This window comes from Mesocricetus auratus, unplaced genomic scaffold (genome assembly GCF_017639785.1).
Source record: "Mesocricetus auratus isolate SY011 unplaced genomic scaffold, BCM_Maur_2.0 Super-Scaffold_100021, whole genome shotgun sequence".
NCBI lineage: Eukaryota > Metazoa > Chordata > Mammalia > Rodentia > Cricetidae > Mesocricetus > Mesocricetus auratus.
The window spans coordinates 6,282,712-6,298,296 of record NW_024429202.1 but is presented as its reverse complement, the minus strand read 5'-3'; the positions used below and the strand labels follow the sequence as shown (position 1 = coordinate 6,298,296).

Below are 15,585 nucleotides of genomic sequence, written 5' to 3'. Positions count from 1 at the left end.
AAATACCCACTCTCTGGGATTAGCACTGTCTCTAAGACAGAAAGTTTCCCCCTCTTGTCCAAAGTTGTCTGATTTTGGATTGCTTTTATTTGGTGGATGTTGACATAAGTAGCAAACCTTAAGTTTCTGACATTAATAAGGATTAGCAAAGTTTGCTTTTGATGTGTGGATATCAGAATCATCACATAAATACACATGCATACTTGGATAATTTAGAATCTGAACTCTGGGTTCAAGGTATGTGCACAAGCCACCGTAGCTGTGTTTGGGCTGACTGTACTCTTTTTAAGGCATTGCCATTTTTATGATGCAGTTGTCAAAAGGTGATCTACTTACCTGTTTGTCTGAAAATACAAACTACAAGCTCAGTTAAAAGAAGTTTGTTTGCATCTTTGTTTTGTTTCTGTTACACTGCTGTAGTGTGCTACAACACTTTTGTTGTTATAAATGGTTGTTTCACATTGATCTCTCTCCCTTTTTCTTTTTTCCTTCCTTCACCCTGCTTCCTTTCAGTTTGTTACTGTGTGTTAGTAGTGAACTCCAGAACATCACATATGCTGGGCAAATATTCTTACCAAGGAGCCACACTTTCAGCCTTCAGTTCATATGTCTAAAACTGAATGAAAATGGGTGATCTTTTCTGTTTTTTTTGTTTCGTTTTGTTTTTGTTTGTTTTGAGACAGGGTTTCTCTGTGTAACAGCTTTGACTGTTCTGGAACTCATTTTATAGATCAGGGTGGCCTGGAACTCACAGAGATCCACCTGCCTGTTCCTCCTGAGTGTTGGGATTAAAGGCGTGCACCACCACCGCTGGCCTTGATCTTTTCTGCTTATGAGACACTGGTCTCACTATGTAGCCCTGGCTGGTCTGGAACATGCTATATCCTCCAGGCTAGCCTTTAACTCACAGAGATCAGCCTCTGTCTGTTTCCATTATGCTGGAGTTAAAGAGGTGGGCCACTATGCCTGCTGATCTTTTAATACAGACACCATTTCTTATTAAGGACTCCAATGTTAAATTTAAGCTGCCTTTTCTTTTGTTCATCAAGTAGAAATGTTTTGTTTTGAAACAGGGTCTCACTGTGTATCCCTGGCTGGCCTGGAACTTACTAGATAGACCAGGCTGGTGTGAACTCATGGAGACCCACCTTCTGCCTCTCCTGTGCTGGAAGTAAGGGTGAGCTCTACCACACCTGGCTGTCTCTAGTTTTCTGTTTTTGTTTTGAGATACAACCTCACACTGCAGCCTAGCCTGCTGAAACCAACTGTGTAGTCTAGTGTAACCTTAAAGTTGTGCAGTCCTCCTGCTTCCTGTTTGAGTGCTAGGACTATGGGCACTGGCGACCACACCCAGCTGTCCATGGAATGTAACTTTTAGTTTGGTTATTATCTTATTTGCTAAGAATAAAACTTATTTATAATATTTTTAGGTTTGAATGAGTAGATTGTACATAATTAATTTTTTTTCTGGTTAATCTTAGAGTCTTTGGACGGGAAGAGACCTTGAAAGGACCTTGGGTTTACCCTGCAACTTCAGTCAATATCCCACCTAAATCATCCCAGGTAGATGAAACTCACCCTATTTTCTTATAAATCTTCAGTGACAAGAAGGCAACCTGAAGTAATTTCTTCTAGCATTTTATTATTTTCAGAAAGTTTTTTTTCTAGTCAGCACACACTTAATGCTATGTTTGTATTTATTTATTCTTGCCTTGTCCTCAATCTTTTCTAGAAAAAAAAGTCTGCTTATTGTGGTATTTATAAAATCCCTAACTGGTACAGTAACCCATGCCTGTAATTCCAGCATTCAGGAATTTGAGGCAGGAGGATTTCCAGCAGTTTGAGCCTCACCTAGACTAATGGACTAGTTCCAGGCTAGTCTGAATTATAAGGTGGGACATTGTCTCAAAAACAAGCAAGCAGGCAAGCAAGCCAATGAAAAATGAAACCCTTACTTATTCACTGGTAACAGAGGGTATAAATGAGCTGCATGACCCTCTAGTGCCATATTCTGTTGTAAGCCACCTCCCCACAGTGATCCTGAGGCAGGACTCTGCTTATTTTATTGAAATGAAGTGTCCCTTGAGATGAAGTGACTTGCCTGTTTCTGTAGACGGGTTTGTTCATTACTAGTCTTTCAGCACAAATGCTGTTTTGTCCATTGTTAACTCAGTGGTGCATTTACTCTTTCCTTTTTGATGATGGGGATTGTACTCACTGCTTCAGGTACACTAAGCTTGTGCTCTACCACTGATGGCCCTCAGCTCCCCAATCTTGTGTGTGCAGGTGTAAGTGTGTGCTCCTCCTCGGTCACTCACTCCTTATCCCTTTCTGGGAGTAGGTCTCTCACTAAATTCTATCTTCATCAACTAGGCTAGGCTGGCCAGTCAGGAAGCTCTAGGGGCCTGTCATTTCTGCTTCCCCAGTGCTAGAGTCATAGACAAATGTCACCCTGTCTGACTTTTTATGTGTATAGGGATCTAAACTGGTGAGATTAATCCTCTTAGTGGGTGGGTCTTTGCCAGTCTTCAAATGATCTGTGGTCTGTTATGAAACAACCCCTCACTCTTTTTTTTTTTGAGGTAGGGTTTCATATAGCTCAGATTGACCTAGAATCTGGAACTGTCTATGTTTGGAAAAGGATGTCCTTTAATTCTTTGTTGTTGTTGTTTGTTTCCAGACAGGGTTTCTCTGTGTAACCCTGGTTGTTTGTCCTGGAACTCACACTCAAGACCAGGCTGGCCTCAGAGACCCACCTGCCTTTGCCTCCCACCAGGATTGAAAGCCTGTGCCACCCGACAGACCACCCCCCCACCTTTAATTCTTAGCCTCCTCCTGCCTTCACCTCAGTTCTGGGTTCCAGGTACTTGCCACCATCTGACACCCTCCTCTGTCTCTCTTTAAGTGGTAAACCGAGGACCAACACCACAAGGGTGCTATCTAATATGCATATTATATCAAGGTTCTCCTGCGTGCTTTTACTTATTTCTTATTCCAAAATTGTTTTCACAAAGCCAACAATTCCAAACCAATTTTATAGCACCTTACTGTGTTTCAAATTGCCTGTCTACGTTTGAAGTTGGAAAACTGTTTTGTACTCAGTTGAAAGATTATTGCTGTTTGAGAAAAAATGGAAGTTATGCTTCAGTGCAGATATCCCTAAGTAAAAATCTGCTCAGAACATTGCTATTTTATTTTCTTCTATATTTTCTCTTTATTTGTGCCTGTCTAAAAAATGTACTAAATACTCTGCTTTCATTTGTTGAAATCAATTTACTCATTAAAATTAGAAACATAGCTTGGTGAGTTGGGTAGTTCACACCTGGAATTTCAGCACCTGGGAGCCTGAGGCAGAAGGATTAACCACAAGTTTGAGACCAGCCTAGACTAGAATAAGTTCTAGCCCAGCCTTGGGCTGCAGAGTGGCCCTTCCCAAACAGACAGGAACAAACTAAACTACTTAGTGCTCACCTTAGGTAGATATGAAAACTGTAACCAGAAGCATCCCGGTGAGAGGCTTCTATTAGTAACTTTTGAGATAGGGTCTCACCATAGCCCTGGCTTGCCTGAACCCACAGAGATGGGCCTGTCCCAGCCTCCCACCTATGAGATTTAAGGTGTTTGCCTGTTGTAGCTGCAATTTGCCTTGGAACTCTTGAACCTTCTGTCTCCACCTTCTAAGTTCTGCAAGTGTAAACCTGTGCCAGTTATACAATCTGGGGTCTTGAAGTGGTCTGGATTGGGTTCGTTTTCTCTGCCAGTTAAAGAGTAACAAGACAGAAAAAAAATCTGAAGCATGACAGGGAGCAGTGGAGAAAACTCAAGCAGCATAGACAGAATTGACAGTTGAAAAAAGGCATTTAACGGGGGTAAGAAAACACATGCTGCAGGCAAAGAAGAAGGGACACTCAGCTGAAAATCCAGTCTGGTCTTTAGGACTGGGGGGTTTAAAGCCTTTGAAGAGTTTTCCTCCCCACTTTGGAGTTGGTCAGTTTGAAGATTAGATAGGATGGTTGATTAGTCTCCAACTGCTGTGTGACTTGTTCTGATGTGGCTTTGAACTTGTTGAGTGAGTCCATCAGCAGGGGGCCTGCTGGTAGGAGACAAAAGTCTGAAGGGTGAAGAAAAGGAGATGGCCATCTTGGCAACTTGGCACCTTTATTACCTACCTGTGGCCCCTCTGTCTGTCTGTCTGTCTATCAGGGAATCTGTCTAACTCTGTCTCTCACTACCATGACCTGCAAAACTATTTTTTTTTGATGACTATGGGTTTTATTACAATTTTTCAATCCTGAGGAAAGTTACAGAAATGATAAAAAGAGATTTTAGCCAGGTGTTGGTGGTGCATGCCTTTTTTTTGTTTGTTTGTTTGTTTTGTTTTGTTTTTTTTCGAGACAGGGTTTCTCTGTGGCTTTGGATTTGGAGGCTGTCCTGGAACTAGCTCTTGTAGACCAGGCTGGCCTCGAACTCACAGAGATCCGCCTGCCTCTGCCTCCCAAGTGCTGGGATTAAAGGCGTGCGCCACCAATGCCCAGCTGGTGCATGCCTTTAATCCCAGCACTCGGGAGGCAGAGCCAGGAGGATCTCTGTGAATTTGAGGCCAGCCTGGTCTGCAAAGTGAGTGCCAGGGACAGCCTCCAAAACAATACAGAGAAACCCTGTCTTGAAAAACCAAAAAAAAAAAAAAAAAAAAAAAAAAGAGGGGGATTTAAAATTGTATGTAAATTTATTTTTGTGTGCATTGGATTGAAGGTGTCAGATCCCCTGGAACTGTAGTTACAGTAGTTATGAGCTGCCCTGTGGGGCTGGAAATTGAACGAGGGTCCTCTGAAAGAGCACCCAGTGCTACTTAACCACTGAGCCATTTCTCCAGACAAAATACAGAGGTTTTGTATGCTTTTATTCAAAATCACTACTTGTTGTCATTTCACCTGACTTGCTTTATTGTTTTCTAAGTATTTTTAAACAAATAACATAGGAGAAAATTAATAGGAACGCGTTTGTTTTAAAAAAGAAAAGGAGCTGGGCATTGGGGGCGCACGCCTTTAATCCCAGCACTCAGGCGGCAGAGGCAGGAGGATCTCTGTGAGTTCGAGGCCAGCCTGGTCTACAGAACGAGTTTGAGGCCAGCCTCCAAAACAATACAGAGAAACCTTGTCTGAAAAACAAAAACAAAACAACAACAACAAAAAAAAAGAAAAAAGAAAAGGGAGCCAAGCAATGGTGGCGCACACCTTTAATCCCAACACTTGGGAGGCAGAGGCAGGTGGATCTCTGTGAGTTTGAAGTCACAGAGTGAATTGCAGGACAGTCTCTAAAGCTACAGAGAAACCCTGTCTCAAAAAAAAAAAAAAGAGAGAACTGATATGAGAGGACCAATGGTTTAGAATAACTTACTGCTCTTGCAGAGGATCTGAGTTCAGTTCTCAGTACTCATGCTGAGTGGCTCTCTACTGCCTGTAATTCCAGCTTCACAGGCATCTTAACACTTCTGGTCTCCAAGGACACCTGCAGTCACATGTGCATAACCACATACTCAGACATAAATAAAACTAGGCTCATTGGGTAAAAGCACTTGTTCTTACAGAGGACACAGGTTTGGTCTCGGTAGCTCACAATTGCCTAAACTTCAGTTCAAAGGGATCCTATGACTTCTTATGGTTTCCAGCATCAGCAGGCTTGCATGTGGTACACAACACACACATACACACACACACACACACACACGTACATAAAAAATTAAAATAGTGGTAGCCCATTCTGGAGGCAGAGGCAAGAAGATCTCTGAGTTAGAGACTAGCCTGGTCTATATAGTAAGCTCCAGGACAACCAGGGCTACATAGAGACCCTGTCTCAATAAATAAATTAATATCTTGGTAAAAAATGAAAGGGAATAAGTTTGCTATATATTTTATTTTAGTTAAAATGCTTAGGGTGAAGTAATGTCAAGATGGAATTTAGAAGTCAGAGGTATTGGTGCAAAGCCCAGAATCCTAGCACTCAGGTTGGGGCATAAGGATTAACATAAATTCCAGGTCAGCTTGGGCTATATTGTTTCTGTCCTGCTTGAGCTAACAGTGAGACATTTTCTCAAGAAACCTAAATACATAAATATTAGGAGGACTCTGTGAGGTTATACAGTGTGCTTTCATTGGTAGATACTGGGGAAGATTCTGTAGCCTGTGAATGGCTGGTGTGTAGGCCCCTACTGTTAATAAGAAATTGTGTTGTCAAAACGCTTTTCTTTTGGGAACTTCTTAGAACTCACATCCTTAGGATGCGGTAGCTTCTAGTATTGCATGATGATGATTATGTAAGACACAGGGCTGTTAAGCCATGCCATGAAACATTGGAGATGAAATTCCTACCTTGAATATTTTTATGCAGCTTCAAGGAGCTAGCAAGGACCAATGTACTCAAGATTCTACTTCCAAACCATTGACCGGGATTCATACAAATAGTTCTGCCTTATAGTGAGGTGATCCATAAGAGTAGTAACATGGCCATAAACCTAAATAAAAGTAGTAGCATGGCCATAAACCTAAATCTTGAGCCTTTTCCATTGTTTTCACTTAAGGAAATGAACTGACCCACCCACCTTCTCACCTCCAATCAGTCTACAGTGTTTAAGGCGTTAATGTGTGAATGCAGACAGGCCTGTCTAACTTAAGCCAGAACACTATTAGTTGCATCCTGACAAATATAAAACACAGAACTTGTGGGCTTCACCTCCTTTTTTTCCCCTCTTTAAGCTGTTATCGGAGCTATGAAATATAGCTTCTTATAAAAGCTGATTGTAATAATTAGAAACACTTCCCTTTCATAAGGATGAGAAAATTACAAATTATTTGGGAAGCATTGTTTCTAGTCATGTGTTATTGTTTCTGAGACATGGACAGTTTTTAAAGACTATAATACCATTCCTTTTCCATTCACATGCTAATAGAAGTCTGGGAAGTAAGGACTCCTGAAATGTTCAGGGTTGTTTTTATTATGTGTCAAGTTGTAAACAGCATTCTGTGACAGGTATTTCCTCTCTTTGTCTTCCTTTGAGCTAATTAGTAATTTACACTCTAGTAGCATCTCTCCCAGTCACTGTGTGAAGATGCCTGCTACTCCATGCCGTCCATGCAGTGGGGCTCACAAATGGTGGGGCAAATGTTGCCTAGCACTTGAGAAGAATCAGGGTAAAAATTTATTTTGCATGTTTGGAAGGCTTTTGTATGTCTCTCTTTCCACCATGCCCTTAGACATTAAGAATGTTAGGAACGTCTATAACCCAGAGCTACGGCCCATGGCTCAGTTTGATAGTTTCCGTGCTGTTTCCCACCCCCACACCTGTGCTGTGGGATTTGGGGGAGATTAGCACAGCGCTCTGCCTGGTGTAGAGCCCGGGAAGCTGGCCTGTGCTGCTCTCCCCTCATGAGAATACCGGGCTTCCAGCATTGTCTTCGGAAGCCACCAGCAGTGCCTCTCTAGCTGGCCAGTGACTGCCTGGTGGTGGGAGGGCAGCACAGCTGCTGGTGTGTTAGAAAGACACTTATATCTGCTGCTCAGCTCACCAATGGACTGTCCTGCCGTAGTTTCAGCTTCTTCAAAAGGCAGCTGAGTGACCAAAATATAAATTACAGCTACGTGTTAGCATGTGTCACGTGGAGGTCCTGCTCTTCCCGGCCTCTTGCTGTCTTTCTCTGTCTCTTCTCTGACATGGGGACAATGTGTAGGGTCCTTTGTGTGTGTTCACCTGCAAGGCCCATGTGGGGTGTTAAAGCAGCCAGAGCATTTGGCTCTAAAATAGCCTTTATCTGTGAATGTAAACTTTACTTGAAAAAGGATGGGTAGAGGTTTATTGGTTTATCAGTTTTGAACTAAAACGCTTCTAGAATGGCAGATAAATTATGGTTCTTATTTTTATAATAATAGCTACTGATTTATCAGGATAGTAAGGTCAAAGTCCCTATTAGAGATAATTCGATTCTTCTTGAAAAAAAATTGTTACCTGGAGGTAATCATGAAGAAAATTGGGTAAGAAAATGTGTGAACAGCTTATTCAGCCATCATTGCTAATATGTGTATCATCATAGACATTGAGCCTTTGACAGCAAATCAGCACTTGTGAACAGAGGTCGTCTCATTTATGTGGGCACTCACAGAGTATGTGGTCTGAATTAGTGTTTTGTTTTTATAAACCCAGATCCCAGCCAGGCATGGTGCAATCCTAGCACTTGGGAGGTAGAAGCAGAGTGAGCCTAATGCAAAGTTATCTGCAGGTGTATACCTGAGCATCACAGGAGATTATAGAGTTTAGTTCTAGGACCCTGGTTGGGTATCTGGAAACTATGCTACTCCAGCTCCAGGGGATCCATTGCCCTCTTCCGGCCTCTGCAGGCATATAAACTTAGTGTACATAACCCCACTGCCTCCCCCACACTAATAATAATAATGATAATAATAATAATAATAATAATAATAATAGGCTGGAGATGGCTCAGTAGTTAAAAATTCTTATTGTTCTTCTAGAAGATCTAGGTTTGGTTCCCAGTATCCACATGGCAGTTTACAACTGTCTGTAATTCCAGTTCCAGGGATTCTAACACCCTTTTCTGGACTCCTCAAGCACCTGCATGCATGTAATACTAATGACTTATGCAGGCATGTACACTTACACATAAAATAAGTAAATCCTTAAAAAATAACTCTTTAAGTCTATTAGTTCTGTTGCTGTGAAGAGGCACCACAACCACAGCAACTGTTATAAAAGAAATCATTTAATTGGGGCTAGCTTAGGGTTTCGTGGGTTTGGTCCATTATCTTCACTGTGGAGAACATGACGACGCACAGGCAGACATGGTAGCTGTGAGTCCTACATCTGCATCCACAGGCAGCAGGAAGAGAATGAGCCTCTGGGCCTGACTTGGGCTTCTGAAACCCTAAAGCCCACTCCCACTGACACACTTCCTCCAGCAAGGCCATACCTCTTAATCCCTATCAAGTAGTACCACTCCCTAGTGACCAAGTATTCAAATATATGAGCTTATGGGGCCATTTCTATTCAAACAATCATATTAAGGAAAAATCCCAGAATGTCTAGGATATCCTCATGGGTAGCCAATGCTACAATTTAATCTTTTAAAAACTATTTTGTGTATTGTGTTGTTTGCTTATGCCATGGAGGTCACCTTCTGCTATGTGGGTTTTAGGGATCAGACACAGGTCTTAAGACTTGGTGGCAAACACCTTTACTTACCCACTGAGCCATGTTGGCTGACCCCAACATTTACTTTTCTGTTCTTTTTTCTATGTTCATTACAGCTACCTATATCTGAATTTTATTGGATACTCATGGTTAGACCTTAATTGCATGTTTATACTTTATAACATCTAGAAAAGATTCATTAGCAACACTACATAAGACGTTGTCAAAATGTATTAATCAGAGAGATGTTATCAGTAAAAAAGAGAGCTAAAGGCTAGAGGTGTGTAGTTCAGTGCTTCCCTAACATGGGAAAAGCCTGGGGTCTGTTGTCAGAGTGAAAAAAAAAAAATCAATGCATTGGCTAGAACCAATGCACTCTTTGTTTTTTTGTTTTGAGACTGGGTTTCTCTGTGTAACAGTCCTGGCATTCACTCTGTAGACCAAGCTGACCTTGAACTCACAGAGATCCATCTGCCTCTGCCTCCCAAGTGCTGTGATTAAAGGCATGTGCCATCACTGGCTGGTTCTAAATGCCCTCTTAAATGTTCCACATACATGGCAGAGCTCACCAATGAAAGTGAAAGGCAAATAAGTGTGCTTTAATGACATATCTATATCATTTGGGTTGATGTCCTGGTATACCTCATACTGAAATTCTTAGCTGGACACCAGCCTCCCCATCACACTGTTAATGTGTCTCTTGACCTTTTTTTTTTTTAAGCAGTTTATCTTAGTCTACAGCTATTATAGTTGTAAAATCCACCTGAGCTTTAAATTCAGTAGTTCTAAACATTTAAATATAAAACGAAGCATGGTTTACTACCCCTTTACCTGTAAGACTCACACTTTAAGTCAGTCCTTGCCAGTAGGATGTGGGAAAACTGAAAACCTTGCATGCTGTTGTCAGGAATGGAAACGTTCTTGGAGGTAAATTTGGCAGTATTTACTGGAATTTAAAATGTGTCTGTGGCGCACGCCTTTAATCCCAGCACTCGGGAGGCAGAGGCAGGCGGATCTCTGTGAGTTCGAGGCCATCCTGGTCTACAAAGCGAGTTCCAGGACAGCCTCCAAAGCCACAGAGAAACCCTGTCTCGAAAAACCAAAAAAAAAAAAAAAAAAAGTCTGTTCCTTTCTAGGAATTTGTTCTGTGTTCATATATTTGAGATAAGACGAGAAGTACAAAACCTGACATGGTTGCTCACACTGTAGGACCAGCACTGATGAGGCTAAGGCAAGATGGCAGCCACATGTTTAGCTAAGTTGTGGTGAAAGATCAGAGAAAGGGGTAAAGGTAGCAGGTGTTTTGTTTGTTTTTAGCCGTCATGTTCTGTCCTAAGAGGATGTTGAGTAGAACGGTCACCTTGAAGTAGAACGGTCACCTTGAAGTGAATATGTTAATCAGAGTTTGTGTGCGTGCATGCATGTACATGTGTGTTTGTGTGTGTGAAGGTCAGAGGTCAAACTCAGATGTCATCCTACAAGAGCTATCTATGTTGTTTTTTGAGACAGAGTCTCTTACTGGGACCTGGGGCTGACTGGCCAAAGAACCCAGGGATCCTCCTGACTCCACTATGCCTTACTTTGTATGTGGGAACTGAGTTTCTCACATGTGTGCAGTTAGTGCTTAACTGACAGCCACCTCCCAGTTTGTGAGTCAGTTTGTGTTAGCCTGTGGTAATGAGCACATTATAAGGCACCTATGTGGTGTCCAGAAGTCTGCCTGTTGCAGAACATGGGAATCTTCTGAGAATGTTTTTGTTTTGTTGATTTCAGTGGGGAGGTTCTCCTAAAAGTAGTTATTTTCCCAGTGAAAGTGTCTTCTCTGTGGACTAAGGTATGGCTATCACTAGAGCTTTAGAGTTGCTTTTGTATCCCATCCCAACTTGTTTAAAGAACTTGAAGCTGTCTTTTATTATTTCTGCTTTGTTTTGCTTTTTTGGAGATAGGGTCTCATGTAGCCCAGGCTGAGCTTGAATTTGCTATGTAGCTAGGACTTGATTTCTTGATCCTTCTGTCTCGGCCTCCCGAGTGCTGGTGTTAAAAGTATGAGCTACCATATTTGGTTTGGCTTGTGCTACCACATCTAACCCTTTAAGAGGGTGTGTGTGTGTGTGTGTGTATGTGTGTGTGTGTGTGTGTGTGTGTGTGTGTGTGTGTAACTGGGTGGAAGTTGGTTCTCTTCTACTGATACAGCCTAGGGATCAACATCAGGTCATCAGGCTTGGGGACAATCACCTTTACTTTCCCATCGTTTGGGCACTCTTGCTTCGATAGACAAAGGCCTTCTGTTCATCTTTCCCATATTCCTTCCCTACAGAATCTTCCCTAATTCTATATGCATCTTTGTAAAACATTTAGTAATGTGGATGGTGTTTATCTTTAGTCACAAAATATTTGGTTCTACACTGCTTTTTGTCAAACTTGACTTTAGAATCTGCTGGAAATGCTGCCTTACTCTGGTTTTCACTTTGTTTACTGTTTGAAGGTCTATTTCTGCTGGGTGCAGACTTAGCTAATTGGTCTTAACTGTTGCATAGTATTCCATGGTGTACATAGATCCCCATAGCAATGGGTGTCTAGGCTACTGTAAATAATAATATCAGAGCAGTCTTGCAGTGTCCAGTATGGGCATGTTTTAGAATTTCTGGGATACAGACCCAGGATTACCATGATGGCATAAGTTCATTAGGAGCTGAATGGATGTATCACTTTATGCCCCACAAGCACGGCATTTCTGTACTGCCTCAATGCTTAGCCTACTTTTTGCCATTTAGTAATATGTCCCAATGTAACTTGTGTAAGACACTAATGAGGAGCTGGAGCATTTCTTCATGTTTCGGTAACTTGCTTCACTTCTGTGTGTTCTTTGTTTCATACAGAAACTAGAAATTATATATGATTATGATAATCATAAACTTAATATCTAGTCACAATTGCACATTCCCTGGTTGGTTTTGAGCCATAAGAATATCATTTGAGGGCTGGAGAGATGGATCAAAGGTTAGGAGCACTGAATGCTCATCCAGAGGTCCTGAGTTCAATTCCCAGCAACCACATGGTGGCTCACAGCCATCTGTAGGGAGATCTGGTGTCCTCTTCTGGCCTGCAGGTACACATGCAGACAGAACACTGTATGCATAATAAATAAATAAATCTTGTAAAAAAAGAATATCATCTATTAAATTTGTATTGTTCTTTGTTGAATACAAATGCTTGAATTTCATGTAGTCAGACCTATCACTTTTAGCTTTAATACGTTATTCTTTTTTTTTTTTTTTTTTTTTTTTTTTTTTGGTTTTTACGAGACAGGGTTTCTCTGTATTGGTTTGGAGGCTATCGGTCCAGCCCAGCCTCGAACTCACAGAGATCCGCCTGCCTCTGCCTCCCGAGTGCTGGGATTAAAGGTAATACGTTATTCTTATTAGTGCTTCTTGGGTTTAACTTTGCCAGGTTGTCTCCTAGATTTCTTTCTTTTAGCCATATGGATTTACTTTTCCTGTTACATTTAATGTATGTGGAACCCTTCCTTCCTTCCCTTCATTTCTGTCCTCTCTCCATTTTTTTTTCCCCTGGGCTAGGGGACCAAATCTAGGACCTTGAGTATGATGCTAAGCAAGCCTTCTACAGCTAAGAATTCTCCATCTCCTTTTGTAATTTTGACTGACATTGTTTAACTTTTAGACTAATTTAGCAAGACCTGGCATCACACACACGCAGGTACGCACGCACGCACTTGTGCACACATGTCTTTCCATTTATGAGCATGAAAGAATAAACATAGTATTTTTTGTTTGTTTTTAGGCTAAGACATTTTTAAGGATAATAACACATTTTCTCACGCTTTAAAAAGGGAAACTGGAGCCAGTCGATGATGGCGCACACCTTTAATCCCAGCTCTCGGGAGGCAGAGGCAGGCAGATCTCTGAGTTCAAGACCAGCCTGGTCTACAAGAGCTAGTTCCAGGACAACCTCTAAAGCCACAGAGAAACCCTGTCTCGAAAAACAAAACCAAAAAAGTGGGGGAGGTGGACTGGCTTGGAAGAACACATTTTGTAGTCTCAGATATTGGGGAGGCTAAGATAGGATTGCTTTATTATTACTCTTTTTCATTTCTTTAAAAAAATATTTTTTGAGATGTTTCACTTTGTAGCACTGCCTGACATGAAGCTACCTATGCAGACCAGGCTGGCCTTGAATTTACAGAGATCTGCTGCATCTGCTTCCTTAGTGTTGGGATTAAATGCAGATGCCACTACACTTAGGTTTTCCTTCCTTTCTTTCCACGAAGTCCTGGAACTCACAAGAGATCTACCCACCTGTAACTCCAGAGTGCTGAGATTATAGGTGTGCACCACCGCACCTGGCTAAACATTTTTTTTCTTAAATTTTTACTATACATTTGTGTGTGAATTGTGTATGTGTGGAGGTCAAAGTACAACTTTGTGGAGTCACTTCTCATTCTCCCTTTACATGGGGTTCAGTGATCAAATTCAGGTAGCTAAGCTATGTGACAAGTGACTTTATCCACTGAGCCATCATGCTGGCCTAGGAGGATCTCCTGAACACAATACTTTAAGGCTAGATAACATAGTGAGAGCCTATCTCAAACAATCAGAAATGGGGAGATCACACTTTGTGATTCTAGGGGAAATTATTTTCTTAAATGTTCTACTTAAAGGCTACAGTACTCCCTACCTTTCTACTTATCTTTTCTCATTGTCTTAACTAGTGGTGAACAGTAACAAGTAGCTTTACTGGAGTGAATTTGGTTTAGTTTGGTTAAACCCAAAAAACCTTCAGTGCTTAAAACTCAGTAAATAGACTATCAAAAGATATCAAAACTCACTAAGCATGCTGGCATATGCCTGCAGTTCCAGCAACTCCAGAAGCAGAAGCAAAGGATCAGGAATTGATGGCCACCCTCTGCTACATAGTCAGCTCAAAGCCAGCCCAAGCTGTACAATAACCCTGTCTCAAACAAACAAGGAAACAAGAGACCAGAGCATGGAGAAACAGCCAAAGTTGCTTTCCATGGCAGAGCAGTAGTTCTGCCTGTCCACAGAGAGCCAGTGTTTGATCATTACGTACAGTTTGGGATACAGATGTTACAGAGCTTGCCTAACATGCAGAAAGCCCCAAGTGTCATCTCCACTCCATCCTTGCTTCCACAGTGAGTTTAAAGCCAGGCTCGCTGGCCACATTGAGACTATGCCTGAAAAAGCAACACAAAACCTCCCTGCAAAAACAAGAAAAAACTGATTTTTATTTATTTATTTTTTAGTTTATTTTTCAGTTTAAATTTAGATAAGAAACAAGGTTGCTTCACAAGTCAGTTCCAGGTCCCTCTCCCTTTCCCTCCCCTCCTCCCGTGCCCTCTCCCCAACCCCCCCATTATCCCCTCATTTCCCCAGGGAGGGTGAGGCCCTCCATGGGGGTGTCCATAGTCTGTCCTGATTTTTATTTTTAGGTGTATATATGTGCATTTATTTGTATGTGGGGTATGTGCCCAGATACCCGGAAGCATTGGATCCCCTGGAGTTGTAGTTTAAATTGTGAGCTTCATGAATGCTGGTAACAAAACGTGGGTCCTCTGCGGGAGCAGAAAGCATCCTTAACCACTAGTGTTGATGTTTTGAGACAGGGTCTCTATTATGTAGCTCTGGCATCCTGGAACTCATTGTGTAGACCAGACCGAATTCAAATGCACAGAGATCCACCTGCCTCTGCCTGGCCTACCTTAGTATTTTAAAACATCTTATTTGTCTTGGTCTTTTATTTAGAGAGTTGCTTTAAATATATAGCTGTGGGTGTGAGCCACTAAAAATCTGGAGGCTGGTTTTGCCACACTTCTTAAAGTTAACTAGAGTTCTTCCTTCTAAAATTGATTAACTGGGGACCCAGTTTTTTGGAAGGGTTACTGCCTTTGTAGGTGTTTTTCTTGTAGCAGAGATTACAACCTTGAGTACAGCATTTAGGAAGCAAGAGTGGAGGAAGAGCTGGGATGCCTCACCTTTCAGGATGTTAGCTTTCCTCCTCCTTCCCCAGGTAGCCCAGGCTGGCCTCAAAACTACCAGCCTCTGCTTGTGAGTGCCGGTTTGATAGGCATGTATCACCCCTGTCTGTGTACTTTCCTCATTCCCTCTGCCCCTTGTCACTGCTGTGCTCCCTTGGTGTATCCAAATCCAGAATCTCTAGGCATCTCTCTGGAGAGTAACACTCAGCCTGCATTCATCAGTGACCACTAGGAGTCAGAGTGGAAATCTGGGGGAGAAGTTTTTGCCGTTCTTCAGTCCTGCCTGCTATCCCCCTATTACAGGCATTCCAGTATTCAGTGCTACACCACAGAGCAGGCTGGTCTCAAAAAGCATTGGCATTGAAGGCATGTGTCT

The 15,585-nt window shown here is 42.0% G+C and overlaps 1 protein-coding gene across 12 annotated transcripts in view; it reads left to right on the top strand.

The window, feature by feature from the left end:
* Window positions 1–15,585, top strand: part of Usp49 (ubiquitin specific peptidase 49) — an 81,217-nt gene that overhangs the window by 16,012 nt on the left and 49,620 nt on the right. For 7 of the 12 annotated variants that reach the window (XM_040729283.1, XM_040729284.1, XM_040729290.1 and 4 more), the window contains one exon: window positions 1,482–1,563. The exons of 4 other annotated variants lie outside the window; for them this stretch is intronic. The gene's annotated coding sequence lies outside the window, so the exon portion shown is untranslated. Of the gene's footprint in view, window positions 1–769; window positions 1,178–1,481; window positions 1,564–15,585 lie in introns of those variants that run through there. One more of the 12 variants, XM_040729291.1, reaches the window with a different exon arrangement.